Here is a 14,146-nt window from a genome sequence, read left to right as displayed (position 1 = left end):
ATCTCCCTCACGGCCAGCTGTGTCAGCTCGTTAAGGGAGTCCGCTAATGCACGGGGTGGCCGATACACTAACAGAATCCCCAGACTGTCCCTAGCCTTTAGGGTCAGGTAAATACACTCGATATAGGTGGTCTGTCGGAGGTGGTTCCTGGTGAGGGACACGGTGTTCCTAGGTACCAAGGCCACACCCCCCCCCGCCCACCTAACCTGCGCTGGTCCTTCACCGAGTACCCGGCAGGCAGGTAAATAAACCATCCTGAGCATAAAAAACTGTTTGAAAACATCAAAATTCTGGACCATGCCAACAACTATCAGGTCAGAATGCAGAGGGAAGCCATTGAAATCCACCTGGTCAAGTTCAACAGGAAAGAAGAAACCCTTAAAGTGAACAAAGGCGGGTTACAGACCGCCATTAAAGTACGCGCGGAGCGCATACTAGGGTTAGGAAGGGGCGGTGCTTCCGCACCCCTAACCCTAGTACATGCTCTGCGCACACAAAATGGCAGCGGCCGTTCCACATGGCCGCCGCCATGATGGTGTCACAAACGCACTGCCTCCAAATGAGGCGGCGCGGACGTGACGCCATCGCTCCGCATGAGGGCGCTTAATGCGCCCTTTCGACAGAGCAGGAAGGAGCTCTGAAACGGAGCTCCTTCCTGGTTTGCATTGCATTTGCGACGCAAATTAGAAAGGGGCCAAGCGGCCCCTTTCTGGGAGTCCCCGCTGCTGTTGGGGTGTCCTTGGGGCTTGAAGCCCCAAGGACACCTCTTTCCAGGCTGCGGAGAAAGGGCCTTTTGCCGCTTCCCCACGGCCCGGAAAGTGGCGGATCAGGGCCTCAGCGGCTGCCGTTCCGGCCACTGAGGCCCCGATACACCGGGGGAAGGTGCGCCTACAGGCCACCCCAAAGGGGCGGTCTGTAACACGCCAAAGTTTGGCTACCAGTCCTGAAAAATAGCAAAATCAGGACTCAGCAAATGCAAATGAGAAACCACCCAGGGTCAGGTGGTTTCCTAACAGACAATACTGTATTACTAATTAACCAGACACTAACCCTCTTTGCATATCCTCCCACCCTGAGGCCCTGGCCATCAACAACATTACCCTGTGCTTGATATGTGAGTGTGTTGCTTCATAAAATGTTAAAGTAGTTGTTTTGCACCAAGTTGTTTTAGCACACATTAGACAAGCCTTGCTGAGAAAAAAAAGTCCCTTTCTTGTTCTTGTGCTGGAAACAATGCTTGTGGGGAAGAGCATAATTTATGGCAGGTTGACAGCTTGTCTTGTTGAGAACAACAAACTTTGTCAATATTCTTTACCTCTCTAAAGTTACTTGTAGGTTCCTTTGTAGAAACCAGCCAATGATTTTATGTAGGTACATTGCTCCTATATTACTGGAATTTTAGGTGAAGGGCAAGGAGTCCAGTTTGTGTAAGAACACTAAAAAATGTCAGCTAGATAGCTCAATATCTACCTCAAAAGTCACATGTTGGTGATAATTCTCGTTTAGTTCAATAGGACTTACTTCTGAGTAGATATATATAGAATTGTGGCTGTATGATAAATTATAAGGAAAAAAACAGTGACAGTATTGAAGCCCTTTCATGCTACAGATTTATATCATTATGATTCCAGTTTAATTGCATGGTTTCATATGTGGATTCCTGGGATTTGCAATTTATGGAAGGATATGTAGAATTCTTAGCCAGAGAGCTGTAGTGCTTCACCAAATTACAAACTCAGGCTTACACAGGATATTGTCATGGCAATTAAAGTGTAATTGTAGTTTATGATTAGGGTGTTCATTATTGGTGATAAAATGATCAATAACCAGACAATGTCTATACAGAACAGTAAATTGGCATTCCAAGAAAACTAACTGCATGGTTAATTCCACCACTGAAAAAAATGGGACAAAAAAGGGATCCATTTTATGACCCATGAATTTGGATATTATTATTATTATTATTTAATGATGAGAGATTAGCCTTATCCTGTAATAATCAAGTAGGTGCAATCAAGGAAATATGAGGAACATAATGCATGCAATCTGTGTACAGTTGGTGGCAATGTTCCATTCTCTTAAATGCCAAATGGTTTTTGAAATGTCAGCTCCTGCAGCTATTTACCCCTCCCACAAAATGTTACCTGATTAAAGAAAGAAAAAAATATTCCTCATGCCAATCTGACTTTCTAGCTTCTCCTTCAATTTAATAACGGTGCTATGGCATATTGATTTATGGGGAAGCTCTCTAAGCAAACTAATTTTCTGCATTTCCATGACTATTTTTATTCCTCTATACAGTTTTAAGTAGAAAGTACTGGGCTTTATAGTATACATGTTTCCTACTTTGTCAAGTCTAGCAGGGCTCCTAGTTCAGAAAATCAGCCTTCAGTAATGAAACTCAGAAAACCTTTAGTCAGTAACTATAGATCCAATCCAGAGAACTATATAGCAGGCATTAACACTGACTAGTTAAACAGTACATTATTTCATATTCAAGCCAGGCTGCATTCTCATTCCTTTTAATTTATAAACACTTTTCCCTCTCTCTTTCCCAGACCACACCTCTGTTATTTCACCACCACATCTTCCAACATGGAATGAACTTTAGTAGACCTGAGTTATTTCTGCCTCCTCTCTGCCTTATATCACAATGTATATCTGAGATCACTAAATAGCTACTATGTCCATTAGTAATATATAACTCATCTCACCAGGTAGCCACATATTATGGCAAGACAAAAGCAAATACAACTACTGGATTTATCTCCTAAATGAAATAAAACAAATCTGGTTACAGTACATCAGCAGAATCAACAGTTACAAATGTGTAACTTGGAGTTATTTACTCATGACTGTTATATATTCATAATGTCTGTGTTGCCTTTAGTTTAGTCTAGGAGCTAAGTAGTGACTGTGAAAGTTCCTTAATCTCTATTTATAGCAGTAGCTGTGACTGATGGGCATCTATTCCTCTGTCTGTCTGAAATCAACCATCTATTATTCCTACTGACTCCCAGCAATCTGCTGCATGAGACAAAATTGCAAGAGGATCCCTGTTTCTGCCTGTCACAGTTAGAATTACGCATGAGAGAGTGTGGAAACAGCAGCTAGCTGTTTCTTGAGTGGAACAGATTCCCATTGATCTCAGTGGTTGGTGTGCAGTGAGTGGGGATTGGAGAGATCATGCCAGGATTCAGTATGTAGCACCGTAACTGCAGTGCTTATGTATATGTAGACTATACAGGATTTTGGCCCTTGTCTTTAGATACTAAGCACACACGCAGGGTGAGCTCCAGACATTTTGCTGTCTGAGGCAAAGAAAAAGATGTCTTCTTCTTCCCAGATCATGTACTGAAGATGACTGTACTGTACTAGCAGATGAATTGTGCTTCAATACTAGCAAGGGAATAGTCCCTACCACATCCTGATGCAATAGTCAAGTTCAGGGTTTCCAGGAAGTTTGTGTAGCTTCCAGCAATGGAGAGCAACTGGAAAGGTTATGAGCAATAATCAGAAGACTGCCTCATCATTTGCTGTCTAAGGCAGATAACAATCTCTGCCTAATGGTAGGACCAATTCTGTGCTTAAACTTTTGAAATGTTTACATCCACACAAAGGAGACACAAAAGATTGCAGCAACTATAGGACCATAGCACTAATTTCCCATACAAGCAAAATTATACTCAAAATTCCGCAACATAGACTCCAACCATACATGGAGAGAGAAATTCCAGAGGTCCAAGCAGGGTTCAAGAAAGGAAGAGGCAATAGGGGTCACATTGCAAACGTAAGATGTCTAATGGAGCATAGAAGGGACTTCCAAAAGAAAATCAGCATGTGCTTTATAGACTATAGCAAAACCTTTGACTGCATAGATCATGAAAGGCTATGGAATGTCCTTAAAGATATGGGAGTGCCAGCACATCTGATAATCCTGATGAGGAATCTGTACTCAGGACAAGAGGCTACTGTCAAAACAGAACAAAGGGAAACATAATGGTTGCCAATTGGCAAAGGGGTCAAAAAAGGCTGCATCTTATAGCTCTACTTGTTCAACTTATATGATGAACATATTGTAAGAAAAGCAGGCCTGAACACAGAAGAAGGAGGAGTAAAATAGGAGGAAGGAATACCAACAATCTAAGATATGCAGTTGACACCATAATACTAGCAGAAAATCTCCCAGACCTGGAACAACTACTAAGGGAAATCAAGGAAGAAAGTGCAAAAGCAGGCTTAATGTTGAACGTAAAGAAAATAAAAATAATGAACACGGAAAATCTACATAAATTCACCTAGAAAATGAAGAAATAGAAATAGTAAAAGAGCTCCCATATCTGGGATCAAACATCGATAGAAACGGGGACTGCAGCCAGAAAATCAGAAGAAGATTAAGAATGGAGAGGGTGGCTATGAAAGAACTAGAAAAGTTTCTTTAAATGCAAAGATATACAACTCAGCACAAAAGTTAGAATCACATAAGTCATTGTATTCCCTATTACCATGTATGGATGTGAGAGCTGGACAGTTAAGAACGAAGATAGAAAGAAAATCAATTCATAGAATCATAGAATCGTAATAGATTTTGAAGAGATGACAAGGGCCATCCAGTCCAATCCCCTGCCATGGAGGTCCTCACAATCAAAGCACCTCCGGCAGATGGCCATCCAGCCTCTGTTTAAAGATCTCCAAAGGAGACTGCACTATACTCTGAGGGAGTGTGTTCCACTGTCGAACAGCCCTTTCTGACAGGAAGTCCCTCCTAATGTTTAGGTGGAATCTATTTTTCTGTAGCTTACATTCATTGTTCTTGGTACTAGTCTCTGGAGCAGCAGAAAACAAGCCTGCTCCATCCTCAATATAACATCCTTTCAAATATTTAAACAGGGCTGTCATATCACCTCTTAACCTTCCCTTCTCCAGGCTAAATATACAGAGCTCCCTAGGTCATTCCTCACAGCGCATGATTTCCAGAACCTTCACCATTTTGGTTGCCCTTCTCTGGACATGCTCCAACTTCTCAACATAGTTTTTGAACTGGACTGCCCAGAACTGGGCAAAGTATTCCAGGTAAGTCCTGACCAAAGCAGAATAGAGTGGCACTATTACTTCCCTCGATCTAGACAATATATTTCTATTGATGCAGCCTAGAATCACATTGGCCTTTTTAGTTGCCACATTTGAAATGTGGTGCTGAAGAAGACCACCGAGGATCCCATGGACAGCCAAAAAGACAAATAAATGGGTCCTAGAGCAGATCAAGCAAGAATTCTCTCTGGAAGATGACAAAACATAGACTGTTGCACTTCAGACAAGTATGATGTTCCTTATTCCAAAGCATATTCACCAAGTTGGTATGCCTTGGTGATCTAGGATGTTGAAATTAGAACAGAAGTTCCTCTTTAGAATCTGCATTGTTATAACTGTCATGTTGGGATCTGGAGGCTTTGTTTAAACACACACACACAATAGCTTTTCCAAATAGCTAGAAAGTTTAACTGTTGTCAGGTGGCCTGGATATGGGCAAACAAATGTCACAAATGACCCCATGTATGAGGGGATGAAATGACATTCTGCCCTTTTCAGGGATTCTCTCTCTCTCTCTCTCTCTCTATATATATATATATATATATATATATGTACAGTGGTACCTCGGGATATGAAATACCCAGGTTACGAAATTTTCGGGATACGAAAAAATCCCATAGGGAATTATTGTTCCGGGTTACGAATGTTTTTTCGGGTTACGAAAAAACTTTTGGCGCTTTTCGGCGCGAACCGCGGCTTTTCCCCATTAGCGCCTATGGCAATTCGGCTTACGAAGGCTTTTCGGGTTACGAAAGCGGCCGCGGAACGAATTAAATTCGTAACCCGAGGCACCACTGTATATCAAAATAACCACTCTTCTTTTTTCTTTTTGGCATATTTTCATGATGTAACCAATGAGAATGAACTAGATGATGATATTCCTATGGGGAGGTAAAGTTAATTCAGAGAGTAAGGGCATTGTCTTTACCATCAACAATGGCAAAACAATGTGAAAATCGTAAATACAAGTATGAAGGCTATATTTGTAAAAATAATGTTTTCAACTCTAGTCAGAGCTCAGGAAAGTTACCTCTTTAGTGAGAATCCTCCAGGGAGTGTGGCCAAAATAACAACACCAAAAATTGTCCTGCCAATGGTTGATTCTGAAAGTTGTAGTAAAAAAGTCATTTGCAAGCTCTGGGACCATCTCCTTATAAATGACATCTGCAATGAAGCATTAATCCAAGCCCTATTTGCTTTCTTTTATATATTTTGCACATCATTCAGTTTGCTTGATCTTCATATGAGATTTTCTAATGAATGGATGTATACTCATGTGTTACATGTTGGACAATAAAGAAGCAAAACAAACAAAAACATACCACATTGCTTTTGCAACATGCACAGTATTAATCTGCCTACTGTTATTGACAGGAATTTGCACAAACAGCTTCTGTGCAATCAAATCCCATTGAAAACACTGTAAACATTTCTGCAGGGAACCACTAATCTGGCTGGCAGTGCTAAACAGTGAGTTTTCTGATGTTTTCTAATATGATGTTCTGCTGCAACCTTCTGCTCAAAAAGTATGACTACACTTATTTCACTTTTAAACATTTCATCTCCAGTCTTGTAGTAGGCAGACAGTGGCCTCATCACCTTTACCCAAAATGTTGCTTATTACTTTACTTGGAAAACTGCATATAAAAGTCCATTCTGTTAAGGCAAGTGGAACGTTGGACTTTAAAACATGCCAGGCCTCCAGGTGCTAAGTATTTTATCCATACTGCGTCTTTCAGCATGTCACTTTAGGCTTAGGTTAGGAAATACATTTTTACTAGGCTTGCAAGATAACACATTATATTATTTCCAGATGACCATATTTTCCTCCATATGACCACTTTATAATATTGTTGCCTACTTTAGGATTATTGTTGTTGGATACATTCAAGTCATTCTGAAAGTATGGCGACTTCAAGGTGAACTTATCATGGAGTTTACTTGGAAAGTTTTGTTCAGAGAGGATATATATTCCTCTGAGGAGATACATTCCTGAGGTGGAGAGAGTGTTGGTTGTCCAAGATCACCTAGTGGGTTTCCATGACTGAGCAGGGATTCAAAGTCAGGTCTCCAGGGTGATTATCTAATGCTCAAGCCACTATGCCACACCAGCTTTTGACTTGGAATTATTCTTTTGTAATACCTGTCAACCAATCTTTATCCACTTGCAACCAAGTTTAAAAGTAAGGGCCTAGATAATTTTAAAAGAAAATTAGCAACAAATAATTGACCTTCCCTTTGTTGCATTACCTATTCATTATTTTTTCTAGCAGCAACAGTTACAGTACGTGGGTGCCTTGACTTGGCTGTCAGCTGGGTACTCTCCTAAGAAATACTAATCTTAGATGATGAAGAATGATGGTCATCTAGACAGAAACTTTCATATTCTGGTTTTAGTCTTTTAATTCCATACCAGCAGTGGGGTGGAAATAATATTTGAAAATATATTTTTTAAAAAATCGTTTAAAACCCCTGGCAAGAACAATTCTGGACTGATGAGACTTTTTGCAGTTAGAGACTGGTGCTGTAAAAAACAAGATTTTCTACATGGAAAAGATTATTTTGATGCTAGAATATTCATTCCTGTTCCAAAAAATGTTTTCTGTACAGAAAAAGGCTGTAATTGGGAATTTGTTCTACATAAAATTTGTGGATGATTTGTATTCTTTTATTTTAAAAAATCTGCACAGAATAAAGATTTCTGTGTTGTACACATGGGAAGAAATTCTGAGTGACATCGAAGTAAAGGAGTGTATAATAGATGGTAATATTTCTGTGGGGAAATATTATTTTTCATATTGTTTCGTGTGCAGAAAATACTCTTTTCTATGTGCAACACCCATCTGTAAATGCCTTCCTTCTAATACTCAGTGTTCACTTTGTTGAGAGTGTAGATTGCAACTTCTGAAATCTCTGGTAATAGTCCCTGGAGATGGCCAATTTGTGAGAAAGCAGAAACATATTGGGCTTTTTAAGATAATAAATTTTTGTGGACCATCAACAGTACATGGAAGTTCATTTCCTTTACCTCTTCCAATGTGAATATGTGCTTTCCAGTTTTTTGTTCTGTTCCTGCTCTGTGCTTTACAAAGATCCATAGTATCAAGTGAGCACATTTTGTTCTCAATGCTAGGCTCATGCACATCTCTCCTTCTCTGGCGCAGTGAACATTATGAGAATTCAACTCATACACGTGTTCATTGAAATAATATATGAGGGGGTTGTTACAATACAAAGCAGAATAGCCATTTTTACTATCTGTACAACCTGATACCTTATTGTCACTTAGAATCCTCTCCCACATCTACATGCACAATACAATTCAATTGCTACTTGCACAGTATTTGCCTAAGTTATGGTTAGTGGCATGTCAGACCACTAGGCCTTACTTGACTCCCTATTCTTTGGCTGGCATTCTATTATCAACATATGTGGGAACAGTTAACTTTACATCAGCGTATATCTGTTTTTGATCACTGTAGAGGTCAGCATTCCCTTCCTCCCCCTGCAGTGAGCACCACTCCCTTTAGACCTGCTGAAGCCACCCTTATAGCTATTAAGTGCTTTATGAAGAGTCAGGGGAATGACAAATGTGACTGGCTATATCACCTTAGTCAGATGTGAAATGATTAAATCAGTTGGTGAGACCTTGAAGGACCTCATTGTAATACAGATATGTAATTTTTTTCATATCAAGGCCAGATGCTTCTGTAATCCCTCCACTTTCCCCCAGACACAAAATAGTAATGGAAGTGTTTCAATGGCTCTACAATACATCTGAGGGTATTTATTAGTTCAGAGCAATGCAGTTCCATGTGCAGAACTACTATGTTCTGCTGAGCCATGCAGGACTGCGGCCAAAGTGTGAGACACTTTTGTTTCACTTCTAAAGACAGTATTGGAGTTATTTGGGTTGCTATTGATAAGAGATGAGAAGAATTTTACCCTCTTCACACCTGAGTAGAAATATGGAGACACAGGGGCTGTTAAAAACTCTCTTAATTAAATGACACAGAAATGAAGCTTGTCATATGTTTCCAAACATAAGTTACCATTTTGTAAATGGTTATGAAGATGCACCAAATGGCAGGGGTACCATTTCAAATTTCCATGGCAAGTGGGAGTGGAAAACCTTGATGTGTTTTAACATTCCATTTGTGAATAAATTAAATTAAACTGGAGAATGTAAGTTGTATTTTTACTTACTATACTTACTAGTTCCACTGGGTCCTTGGGTATTCCCATTTTTTCCTCACATGGTGAACAACTTTGTGAATAGGGGATATTCCTCGATGAATGAAAGTTCTTTACATGACCTAGAACACAGAAAAAAAATCAGTGTTATGGATTGTTTGGAGAGCCTTGACACATAAAGGAGATTCTACCTAGAAAGAAAGGAAACACTGGTCCATTATAGACGGGCAAAAAGTATGTGCCGCGCACGTACTAGGGTTAGAAAGGGGCATCCTTTCCTGACGCCCCTAACCCTAGTATGTGCTCGGCACATACAAAATGGATGCTTCCATTCTACATGGGCGCCGCCATTTTGACGTCACGGATGCCTAGCGTCCGCACGTTGCACAGCAGAAATGACGCCACAAGTGTGCCATTGGCACGTTGCGACGCCATTTCCATGCCGCAAAAAGAAGCCGCTTTTTGCGACTTCTTTTTGCTGCACGAAGGAGCTGCGCGGTTTGGCCGCTGGGGCTCCTCCGCGCAGCAAATGACAGCGCCGGCAGACCACCCTTTTTGGGCAGTCTGTAAAGTGTCACTGTTTCTTGAAAGCAATTTTTTTTTCTGTGTAGAACAATCATGTGCAAATTTTGTGTACAATAAGTCCTGAACTACAAAAAAACCTCTTTAGTCCATGATGTTTCTTGTCAAAGTTTAATATCTTCAAGTATTCCTCCCATTTGCATTGACGAGAGTAATTTAAATATGCAAGCAGGATGGTTACTGAATGACTTCTCCATTAACATACAGTATTTATTCAATAGCTCCTGATAGGGCTTATGAATAGAACCAAATTAAAAAAGCAGGCCACCCATAATCACTGTTGGTGTGAAGTATCACAACAGAGCCGCCACCCCTGCCCCAAATGGTTCTGCTGGTCCAATTAAAAGGATATGAAGCAATCAAATATGATGGTAAATTCTTCTGGAGAATAAGTAAGATTAAATTATATGTCTGAATTGGAATTTGATATCTACAGGCTTTAAAAAAGGTGTAATCAATGCTATTAACAGACTCAAAAGATGATTATGTATAATATCATTGTTCAAACTTGGTATTAGCTTTACCTCAAAATACATATGAGTGGCTGTACTAGCCACAGATCTTCTGAAAGAGGCAGATGTGTCTAGGTTTTATTTACAGAGCTTCTGACAGCCAAGGTCACATCTCCTGTTCCAGGCGTTCATTTTGGAAATAATTAGACCATGTGCATCATGATAATAAGTTGGCCACCTGTATGTTGAAAAAGCAGAGAGTTCTGCTCCTCTTGGCCAAATCACCGTTTGTCAGAGCTCATTTACTTTTTAAATGCGGTGGTCAAAGAATGTTTGCATCAACCTAGTACAATCTGTTGCTGAAAATTATGAGATCAGCTGTCCAATTGAGCTGAAGAAGAAAATAAATTTTTATCCTAATTGAGTCTCAGAATGGATGTTTTGCTCTCATTGAGCCATACTATCAAACCTTTTCTTTTTCTTTTATTGTAAGAGATATTTGACAGCAGAATAGATCACCTCGAAGGGTGGTAGACTCTCCAAATTTGGAAGTCTTTAAATGGAAGTTAGACGAGTATATTTCAGAAGCGCTTTAGTGGTCTCCTCCTGAATAGCAGGGAGTTGGACTAGATGAGTCTTGTGACCTCTTTCAACTCTATGAATCTATGATTTTATGAACTATTGAGGGAAGGTAGGGGACATCACAGTATAGTAATATAATGAATAAATATCATGGAAAGATAGAAGATATGCTAACATTGGACTGCTATTTTATGTGGCAATCCTTTGTACAGTATCATGTGTCCCAGAGACACATGATTTTCTGGTTTTCTGATTGCAGTCCTCATCCCCCAACGCAGTTGTTGAAGACTTTAAAAGACTTTAAAAGATGCCAAGATGGCTCTGTTCTATTGAGACAAAATAATTTAGTGGAAAATCCATCAAGGTGAAGATTCATCAAGATTCATTAAAGATTAGAAAACTGTGTACAGTTTTAGTCCAACAAATGAACAGGAAAATCAAATGCATTTGATTACATATTTATTTAGACTGTCAAGCTGCTGTTTGACTGTAATCTATTATTGGGATCCTTTTGGGAGATAGAAGCTATCAAGAAACCAATGATATAGTGTAGAAAAGTAATGGCAGGACAGTCATTGTTGAATGTAAACCAATACCACATTTTAATACAAATGTGAAAGTTTCTGATATATAAGGAAACTAAGCATTTTGCAATACCAATAAAATAATTCAAGTGTGTGTGAGGGGGAGAGGGTATCCCTTAAAATAGCTTGAAATGGATGCCCTTTCCATAGCATTGTCTGATGCTCAAAGAGGAAGGGAAACATACATCATAAAAGTGAGATAAAGCAGAGCACATATGGCAGTGGAGGTGGGAATGGGGGACACACCTACCCCTTTTAGTGCAACATTGTCTTATTTATGAGGTCCTTAAATTATACAAGATGATAATGCAAATGCTAATTTTTGCAATTACAATCTTATCTAGCCTCTTACATACAGGCATACAGACTGTTTGATTCTGCTTGGCATTTCACCCAAATTATCATACCTAATTTGATATATGCCTTTATATCGCTTGCATAAATAAATTGGACTGTCAGAAATAAAGTAAAAGGGTTAGACAATTGGGCAGGACAAGACAGTTTGATCTGGCCCTTTGGAGCTGTGATTAAGTCTAATTCAAGAAAGAAGTCCCATTCTTATTAAATGGAAATGAGATTATTATCGACTAGTGAAGTCTACACATTTGTAATTAAGCTTTTCACAACAAAGTCAATGCTGCCCCCTGGTGTCAACCCACTGGAAAACTAATCTGTTCCATTTTCATTATTTAACATGCTTCTAGAAACAGGCTTTCAAACAATATGTTAGAAGAATCTCTTCCCACTTTCATATCAAAACTTAGCCACATGTCAGATATACACTTTCTTAATGTTCCAATAAAATGTTCAGCTAGCAACAATAAAAATGCCTACAACTAAATGACCAAGTTTTAGCATCAGTAACCTTGCGGAAGTCACATTCTCCCAGCTTCGGAGGAAGGCAAACCTCCTCTGAACACATTTTACCATGCTATGTTCACCTGAGGCTCATTATAAGTTAGAAATGAATTGAAGGTGCCCAGCAAAAACAACAAAATTTTAAAATTACAATTTTGAACGGGTTAACAACATTTTGGCTGAGATCTCATTGGTGCACTATGCTAGCATAATTGTGCTGTTGTAGGCAGCAGATAGAAAAACTTGCCTCCAACAATTCTGTTTCTGCAATTTTTGTCTTTGTGACTGAATCCTAGTAGTGAGGATGTTACAGGAAGTCTGATAGAGAAAAGTGATTGTGCAATGGGGCTGGTGATTTTCCAAAGAAGCCTTCCCAGAACACCCTGGCTCACAAGCAAGGTACTGAAGAAATATGTTCCCAGACCTGCACGGCTAACAACACTTTGAGGGATCAGGGAGCAATGTAAAAGGCCTTCACAAATAGAAGCCAGAGTGCATTGTGCTTTGCAAGCTGCTACACATGTTGGGGGTGGAGGTGGAGACAGAGAGTATTTAAAGCCATGCCATCCCCTTGCGTGTCCTCTTTGAATTTTATATGCCATGATCTGCTCCACCACTCTCAATGTAATATGAGCAATGTTAGCAGGAATCCCCCCCCCTTTTTTTTTTACATGGGTCTTTTTGCCAACCACATATGGTTCCAGTTGGGACTTGGATAACTGGCTATGGATGGTGTCCATAAATAAACTGGCACTTAACAGGTATGGGGGGAGAATCTGAGACTGATGTACAGCTTGGCATCTTTTTGTTGAGGGGTTGGGTTCTGTAACTGCTTCTTTGGGGCATAAGACTGGGGAATGAAGGGGTCTGTCCTTGGAGCCAACCTGGGGATTTACTCTCTCTTCCAAAGACTTGGAACTTGGGTGGGATAAGTCCCTTGGACTTGCCTTCCAATAAATGACTGCTCAGCTAGCAACCAATCTTTTTTGGATTTCCCTCAGAGTCAGGTGTTTTACCCAAGGAAAGTCTGAGGAGATGGTCACAGGTTGACACCTGGCCTTCAGCTGGACATGCATCATGTTGCTCCCCTTAGTTTTGCTCATCTCCAGGTCTCAATAATTTAAAATAGGTTATATATTTTGTGTGTGTGTGCGTGTGTGTGTGTGTGTGTGTGTGTGTGTATTTAAATAGGTCAATAAAGTAGCTGTTATTTAACCGATTTACCTGTGTCTTGTCTTGTTATTTTGTAGCCGTTCATCAATAGACTGTTCAGTGATGGTTGCTTTCCCTCTCAAGGACCTTTTCTGTTTCTTGCAGCACTATAAAACTGTACAATATGTGCACATCTTGTTTGTTCTTTCAACTGATGCATTTTTAACCAGCGCATTTTTATGTTTGTCTGTTAATTGTTGTTGTTGTTGGCTCCCCTCTGTGTACTTCAGGTGTGCAGTGACAAAAACAAACTAGGCCCAAACAGAGGTGCCAACGTTCAGCACTGTCTGAGCTGCTTGACCTCAACAGTAGCTCACAAACAGCAGAGTGCAGAAGCACAACCCAGTGTGCAGTATTTGGCAACCAGGCACTGACCAACTTGAAATAAGGCACAGGCACAGCTGACTTCTTCCAAAGTCCTTAGAGGCTTTTATCTTCCAGTTGAAATACTGTATGTACAACAAAAAGTCTGGCATATAAAGGGAGATTTAATCTAACAGTTGTTCCCCACCTCTATCGCTGGGGAGAGGCAGGTAAGAATAGATAGATAGATAGATAGATAGATAGATAGATAGATAGATAGATAGATAG

The sequence above is a fragment of the Sceloporus undulatus genome, chromosome 4 (assembly GCF_019175285.1).
Source record: "Sceloporus undulatus isolate JIND9_A2432 ecotype Alabama chromosome 4, SceUnd_v1.1, whole genome shotgun sequence".
Classification (NCBI taxonomy): domain Eukaryota; kingdom Metazoa; phylum Chordata; class Lepidosauria; order Squamata; family Phrynosomatidae; genus Sceloporus; species Sceloporus undulatus.
Note: the sequence above shows the minus strand (reverse complement) of the source record.